This window comes from Amia ocellicauda, chromosome 22 (genome assembly GCF_036373705.1).
Source record: "Amia ocellicauda isolate fAmiCal2 chromosome 22, fAmiCal2.hap1, whole genome shotgun sequence".
NCBI classification, from domain to species: Eukaryota; Metazoa; Chordata; class Actinopteri; order Amiiformes; family Amiidae; genus Amia; species Amia ocellicauda.
In genome coordinates this window covers 16,271,562-16,280,781 of record NC_089871.1, presented here as the reverse complement: position 1 = coordinate 16,280,781, position 9,220 = coordinate 16,271,562, and positions in this window count along the sequence as shown.

Sequence of the window (9,220 nt, the reverse complement as noted above, 5' to 3'; positions counted from 1 at the left end):
TTGCTAGATCTCACAGTGATAAAATAAGGAAGATATGGTATAGGCGACAAAAAAGTTGGTAAAACATTTCTCGGTCCGGACCTCAGAAACTGTATGCATATGAACACTTTAATACTTTTTGATTTTGTTTTCCTGTTTTTGTATTTTTATTTTATAAAACATAACTATATAGGCTACTTAATGGTTAACATACTTAATCCCTTCCCTGTTATTGTACTGAATAATAACAGTAAACACATTATTATTATTATTATTATTATTATTATTATTATTATTATTATTATTATTATTATAACAGTAGGGTTAATAATTATAATAGTAATATTATATGTTTATGATTATTATGATAGTAGTTTGGATATGTGTCGACAACATATTTTACAGTAAACGGATTTTAGACGGAGTGTCCAAGAAATCAAAACAAAACAAAACAAAACATCCCAGAAATTGGAAGAAGCCAACAAAGTTGTCTCGTGTCAGGGCATCCTTGACAACAAAAAATAATATTTTTAATATATGTTTTGTCAATAATAATAATATTTTATTATAAAAATAATATTTTTTGTCAATGAAATATCGGGACACCCCAAGTTCAAAGTTTTCTCTCTTATGGGGGTCTTGGACCCCACCAGCCCCCCCCTCAATTCGAACACTAGGTGAAGCACTTCAACGTCCCACAACCCCATTGGCGAAGCATGAGAGATTAAGATATGTGCCACAAAAGCAAGTCACAGTGGACCAAAATTGAGCCGATCCATCTCCAGACCAAGAGGATTGAGATGTACAAAGAGGTATGAAAGCATTTACAAAATAAACTTCCAACAAAACCACAAAAAAACACAGAAGTACTTCTCTTAATTGGCAGGAACCACTCCTACATATTTCCTTCTGAATGTTCAGAATGGCCAGTGAGAATGTGATGCTTCTGTACGGATGGTTATTATTAAGAAAAAAATCCAACTACAAAATCAGAGGCTCTGGCAGGCAGTTATGACTGCTAAGAATAACCTTGGGGTCTTGGAGTAAGGCTAACAACTGGTAGTCATCAAAATGATGATGGAGAAAAGGAAAAGGAAGACGGGGGTGGTGGGGGGCTGGGAAGTGCAGAGCAATTTAATTGAATGTTATTTCTCCCCATAAGACTTTAAGGGGCTTTTCAGGGGTTTGAATACTGGCCAGTTCCTTTTTCCCTTGTGATTGGTACTTCCTTCTTCAGAGTTCCTGGAAAAGCCCATGGACTTCCTGCCAAGAAAAGTTTATTCGGAGGGATTTGTGTGCGTGTATGAAAAAATATCCCAAATTGTTGCTTTTTGGAGCAATCAGATCAAGCAAACACTAAAGGGGCGGGGGGTAACTCAATCACTCAATTAAATTAACTGGCAAGTCATGCTTACTAGTTTGGTTATTTATGTATTTATTTATTTAAAGCTGGAAGTTGTCTCATTTGGTCATGGTCACCTGATAACGTTGCATCAATATTATTGGCTGAAACTTATGAAACCCATGCTGGTGACTCAGCCCCACTGACAAAATTTACTGGAATGTTCAAAGATAGAAGTGACTTTGGGCAAACTCATAGCTGAGAGGCAATTTACTCACAACACGCCTGTAGTGGCCATTCCAAGCAACAAAGACATTGACCAGAGTTGACCAAGGGACATATCCTACAAGTTTTAATTTATCTCCACGGCTGTTGGGAAAAATTGGAATAGTGAGGGATGTAGTTAATAATGTAGTTAAGAACTCAAATGCATTGATCACATTCAGTAAAAAGGTAGAGACAAGAGGAGTGGGACGCCACACACAGACACACCATGATTCCCCACCAACTGTGACCAACTTACTTTGATGTATGGAGCTGAATCCCATCAGGCTGTGGTGGTAAACAGGGAGGAGCACAACTGAACATGTACAACATTTATTTGATATTTTAGCAAGGCTGTTTTGAAGTTCTGATTCCGAAAAACCTCCATTTGTACATACATATCAATAAAGGGGGGAAAACATGATCTCAGCTTTTTAATGTTTTTGTCCTTTTTTTGTCTTCTATAACCATGGGAAACACATTGTGGTTCATAAAACTGGTTTTAGTTGCTGCCTCAGGAAATCACTTCTAGTTCCCTTTGATCAGATCTTAGGAAGTAATGAAAGAAAGACTCCCTGCCCTGCTTCAGACTTTCATTTCAGCCAAATGGTGTTCTTCAAGTCTCAGGTGCACTTGGAGGGAGACTGCCTTGGAGGAAAGCCAGTGCCTGCCAATTTATTTTTATTTTTTAAATTATTATTATTATTATTATTATTATTATTATTATTATTATTATTATTATTATTATTATTATTATTATTATTATTTGTTTTGCTTTTGGCTATACCAGGAACTGAGATCCTGAAAGATTTAGCTTAAATTGGAGCATTCTCTTTGAAGAAAAAGAAATACATATACAGTATAATAACACATAACAATCCAGTGCCTGAGTCTTCAGAGTTTAATTGGTAACAAATGACAGAACCAGATGTCTATGAGCATTTGGAATACACACAAGGAAAGGGATTATAATACAAGTAGCAGTGTGCTTCTTGAGATACAAAATGAGTAGGGTGGGGGTGGGGGGGATATGTGCTTCAATGTCAAGAAAAATGTACAGTACACTGTTTTACTGTTTTATGCAGATAATTTCCTTCACCTAAAACTTCCTGTTTCCATAACGCATCTCTCCTTTCATCTATTCGCAGGCTAAAGCAATTTCTGAAGGAGTTGAGCTAAAGCACATCTCTCACCTCGGATACTGTTTCGGTTTACACATGACTGAAATTATTATTTTAAAATAGTACAAGAGATATACAGCAAAAAAAAGAAAAAAAAGGACTAACTAAATCCCAATATAAATAAACACCTCTTTGGATTTGGATTTGCAGAGAAAAATGCCATCAGCAGAAGAAATGCCATTCTTTAAATTAGAGGTCAATACAGTTGTTAATGAGAAGTAGTTCACAGGTTTTACGATTGTATTTGTTCAGTTTGTCACTTACATGGTTATTCTCCTTTAAAATTCGACAAATAAAACATTTTCAGCCATATTCAGTGTGCACCTGTTTTGTTTGGTTTGGTTTTTGCTCCAAACAAAACAAAACAAAAGGCTGACTTCACAACATTTCACTAAAATACTCCGGCATGCTCATTTCACAGAACTTCGAAGCATGTAACTCAGAGTGCAGTTTAGTAGCCTAGTGAATAATACCCCTTTGTCTGTGACTAAGTGAGCTACACCAGAAAGAAAAGGATGTTACACACAACCTAGTTAGGAAATTCATTAGGGATTTATCTGTACGGGGTGTACACACAGTCCTGGAACATTCACATGTAATTCCAGACAGACGAAAAAAATGGAACACGGCCTTTGAAACGCAATACCCATGTTAAACACAAGACTGGGCATCGAGAGAAAAACGCCCAACTGCTCCTAGGCCATTGGCTGACAGTCTCCCTGTCCGATGATTCACACCAAACCACAAATGTTCTTATTGGATAAGAACACAATTATGTAATAAAACACACTCAAACCTCTTTTTCATGCAGCCTAAGAACATGCTATGAGTTGTTTCCTTTCATTGGGCATCAGAAGTGATTGGGCCCATATCGCTCATCCACAAATCACATATAGTGGATATAGCATTTTTCAATACGATTAAGAGTGAAGATCCATTTCCCCTCCATAAAAGTGAATTTAAAGTTAAACTAGGCAGTGGAAGTAACTCTCTTGCTGAATCTACAATGTATTAATGACTGCTTAAGTGGATGTTGTCACAGTACCTGAGCTACGTTTGTATGGTGGCTTTTCCCACATTTTCATGCCAATTTTTAAGACTGTATTTTGGCAGGCTCTTTGTTGATTCACTGTCTTCTTGAGTCATCATAGCTGCAAACCATTATAGATCTTAAGAGGCCTTTAAACAGCTACATATTAACTTGAGTTTCTTCACCACATACATAAAAACTATGCCCTTATGGGATTTGCTCACATTCTTGGAATATGACATGGAACTGAAATTAATTAAGAGAGTTAAGGACGACAACTCTAACCTGGATCCATAAATGGCAATTCATTCGATCCCTTGGTATATCTATCAAGTTTTTAGGTAATTCAATCACTGCAACTCGCAAGCACAGTACACCAAAATACCAAATCCATACTCTATGGAAATTAAGATGAAATGGAAAGAAAATATATAACTCTTTTAAATTTATTTATTTATTTCTTGGTCATGCATGGAGTTACCCTGCTTTGTTTTCCTTATTGAGATTAATTAGCCCTAATTAACACCCATCCAAAAGTTAATAGATGGAAAGACAAATGGCAATGCCACCCAAGATTAGATCAATGCAATTGGATCCATTTCAATGCATCAATGGATAATGACAAGTTTTAAAGGCCGAACAATCTGGAAGAGTTCTGGAATGAATGTGTTAGTTGGCATCGCTAGCTATGGTTATATAATTGTGCCACATCTGCCCTTATTGGAGCTAGTAATGTATCACAAGACATAACAAATAGTTCTGGAAACATTTGCAGCTCTTAGGACCTATCCACTTGACTAAACCAATGCAATCTGACATTTGGAAAGGGGTTTGCATTAGACATTAAAAGAAGAAAAAGTCTTTATACTTCTCCAAACAATGGAAAAAAAGAGCACAGACACAGTAATTAAACACAGATGTAATTTATACTTATATAATACAGTCAACAATTTTTACCATTATATTAGGACATCCGCTTCCAAGAAACAGAGAAAAAAATAATTTCCTTGAAGTTTGATAGCCAAGTATCATTGAAAACACTTATGATTCAATACTGATCAAAATCAGTGAGTTTTGAAAACAAGTTTAATAAGCGGGACCAGTCCCTAGTGCGCTGGCCGCAGGAAATTTTAGGAGTAAGAAGAGTATGTATAAGAATGATTGGTCTCCCAGGGTAAAGGGAGTAGTTTGGGGAATACACAGCATTATCATCAGCTAACAATAGCTTGTAATTAGGAGAATGAACTGGATGTAGCCTATTCAAATCTGAATGAGGCAGTCAGGGACTTGGACATTGGAAAAAAAACAAATATGAAAGACATCAGTGGTTAAAATTAGTGTTTTTTTGGCCTCAAGTATTTGAACAAATCTGATACAGCTGGTTTCTCCAACAATCCCAACCAAAACGTACTTTCGAAATGCCACAATGAGAAAATAGGTCACGTGGAAGTTCCTACTTTTGCAAAAGAATGAATGTTATTGTAGACGTTAGCCAAAGAACAGGTCAACCACAAACACCGCAGTTTGTTTTATGGGAAAGAGGAGTAATGGAGCCAAATCCAAATCATGACTTCTTCCCCACCCAAAACAACGGAAAATGAATTCCGAGGTTACTTCAAAACGAATCCTCTTCACTCGCTTGAGCTATGTGTATTGGGAAAAGCTGTCACACATCATTGGAAATTAAAACTGTATGTTGCCTAGAAATAGGCCAGATACTAGCAGATACTGAAGGGCCGTTTTTTCTGGCACAGAGAGTTAGCAGCTCTTTAAGTTGTGACAGTTAATTTCTTAAAATAAATAGTTTTTGAGAATTGAGGGTTTTGAAGTCATAGATTCCAGTCATATTGCATCACAATATATATTTTTTCATTTTTTCTGGATTAACAAATCTTTATTGCTAAATGGTTTCTAATGCACAGAGAGCAAGAAACTGTTGCATTTTTTTTACAGGACTATCATCTAGAACAAAAAAGGATTTTGCACAGAATTACCATGTTTGAGATCATCTAGGCTTTTCATAGCTTAAGCAAGTTTACCTTGGAAAACTTACCTTGAATTGAATGATCAATATAACATCATTGGAAGGTCATAAAAAGTGTTCCCATAATTACTAACTTCCTGATCAGCTGATAGCTCAAGCATTCTTAGCTTTTCTCTGATGTCTGGTTTCCTACACATTTTCCAGATTTCTCCTGATGGAATTTAACTGCATTTCATAACTTGCTTATTGGAAGACTGAGTGAATGCTGGATATACACTCACCTAAAGGATTATTAGGAACACCATACTAATACTGTGTTTGGCCCCCTTTCGCCTTCAGAACTGCCTTAATTCTACGTGGCATTGATTCAACAAGGTGCTGAAAGCATTCTTTAGAAATGTTGGCCCATATTGATAGGATAGCATCTTGCAGTTGATGGAGATTTGTGGGATGCACATCCAGGGCACGAAGCTCACGTTCCACCACATCCCAAAGATGCTCTATTGGGTTGAGATCTGGTGACTGTGGGGGCCAGTTTAGTACAGTGAACTCATTGTCATGTTCAAGAAACCAATTTGAAATGATTCGACCTTTGTGACATGGTGCATTATCCTGCTGGAAGTAGCCATCAGAGGATGGGTACATGGTGGTCATAAAGGGATGGACATGGTCAGAAACAATGCTCAGGTAGGCCGTGGCATTTAAACGATGCCCAATTGGCACTAAGGGGCCTAAAGTGTGCCAAGAAAACATCCCCCACACCATTACACCACCACCACCAGCCTGCACAGTGGTAACAAGGCATGATGGATCCATGTTCTCATTCTGTTTACGCCAAATTCTGACTCTACCATCTGAATGTCTCAACAGAAATTGAGACTCATCAGACCAGGCAACATTTTTCCAGTCTTCAAATGTCCAATTTTGGTGAGCTTGTGCAAATTGTAGCCTCTTTTTCCTATTTGTAGTGGAGATGAGTGGTACCCGGTGGGGTCTTCTGCTGTTGTAGCCCATCCGCCTCAAGGTTGTACGTGTTGTGGCTTCACAAATGCTTTGCTGCATACCTCGATTGTAACGAGTGGTTATTTCAGTCAAAGTTGCTCTTCTATCAGCTTGAATCAGTCGGCCTATTCTCCTCTGACCTCTAGCATCAACAAGGCATTTTCGCCCACAGGACTGCCGCATACTGGATGTTTTTCCCTTTTCACACCATTCTTTGTAAACCCTAGAAATGGTTGTGCGTGAAAATCCCAGTAACTGAGCAGATTGTGAAATACTCAGACCGGCCCGTCTGGCACCAACAACCATGCCACGCTCAAAATTGCTTAAATCACCTTTCTTTCCCATTCAGACATTCAGTTTGGAGTTCAGGAGATTGTCTTGACCAGGACCACACCCCTAAATGCATTGAAGCAACTGCCATGTGATTGGTTGGTTAGATAATTGCATTAATGAGAAATTGAACAGGTGTTCCTAATAATCCTTTAGGTGAGTGTATACTGTTCACTTTTATATATAAAAAAGAGAGATTCTCCAACATAACCACCCAAGCTAGATCTAAAATATGAGTTTGATGGATTTAAATTAGCTTTTTTTGCAGACTGCCCTTAACTATAAAGAAGAATTTGATCAGGTTCAAATTAGTGACTGTATTTTAGACAAATCTCTTGTAAAATGAATTTCCCCCCATTATTTGTAGATGTTTTTATATCAGATTCCACAGAACTTAAATCATTACCTTTGACCAGGAAGTAATAGTTAACTTCAAAACTTAACATGGATTCAATCAATTTAGACGAATTGCAATAAAAACACTCAGGTTAAGAAGTGTAAGAAACAGCACTTCTCAATAGCAGTTTTGATATTTCCAGTTTGTTACTCATCCATGTTCCAAAAAACAACAAAAAAGGAAATTTGGGAAACTACATTTTAATATGGTAACCGCTTTAAAGACAATTTTGAAACAATTTATATATTAACTGAAAATGACTATGTGGTCATAGCCCCTTACAAAGGCCTAGCCTCAAACAGGAAATTAAGATTGTCACAGGGATCTGTTTAATTCTGATGTAGCCTGGGGTTAAAACAAACACACGGCGGGGGGATTTCTAATATCTGCGTTGAAGAGAACAGGATAAGGTATTTGTAATTCAATTTGGACAATGAAGGCTCACTATTAGAACCAATACATTAATTTGCTACTATACCATCTGATAGTGTTGTTTCTCAAGGTCGCCTAATTCTTCTTTGTTGTATTTGTTTCTGGGGTGTGGAGGGTCGGTGGGGTTGGTTGTTTTGGCTTTGTCAGTTTCTTGACACATTGAATGACGAATTAGGAAAATCCATAGCGAGATAAAAGTTTAAGCAATAAGCAAGGAGGAGATGTGGCATGCCATTGTTTCCGTGCAAAGATAGTAGGTTTCTGATTTCCCAGAAGAAAGTTCCCGCAACTGAAGAAACACCAGTCGTGTTTTTTTTTTTTAATCTTGTTTTGTCTGCCAATACTCTGTATGTTTTTATTTTTTTGTCAGCTTTAGAGGAGAATTTAAATCAGCTTTTCGCTTCCAAAACATATGAGTTCAGTCACCTCATCATATTTATCTACACTAGAGATCCATTAAGGGAGAACATTTCCTACTTTGAATATGGAAATCATTTAAACGTCTGGTTAAAGCACCAGTGCGCTGGGGAAAAACTAATAGGTGGGGATTAGGGCAGGAAGCAATTGACTAAATTAGGCGAAGACAACTCCTGCGTCAGCAAATGATGAGCCAGAAATTTTCACAGAATTAAACAAATGAAGCATCAGATCAACAGTAGATGGATTTATGAGTAACACACCAGCCCAAGAATACAGTGACCCTCGACTGATGAAGTCACTTGAGGATTTCCCATACATTACCAGCAAACGACACAAGTGCCACCAAGAGAGAAAAAGAAAAAGAAAACTGGATCAATATCCGAGCACAGTGACAAAACGAAAGGAGAGGTCAAAAGGGTATGTGTGTGTTGGCAGAGAGCCTCACTTGAGAAGCTCAGCACTGTACACAACTAAACACACACAAAACTCAAATCATGAAGTGTCCAAAAGTGCTCGAGAGGTAAAAGAAAACACAAAAATAATCCAAACATTGTTGTCAGTTATTCGGAAAAGGTTGAATGAAGGGGGCAATATAGCTGAGGTTTAACAAAGGAACAAGAAACAACTACAAAAAGTATATTATGGAGCAGGGTTCATAACAAAGAAAAAAGCTCAACAACTTCCTAGTTTAACAAAATGAACACTTCATGACCACATCACATCTTTGTTGGACTTTTAATTTTTTTTGCACCATTTAGTCGAGATTTATTTTTTCAGGACAGGGGCCAATTTCTCTCATTTGGTTTCTCATTCCTAGCATTTCACAGTAAGGTATGTTAGGTTTGGAAAATTTCAGGAC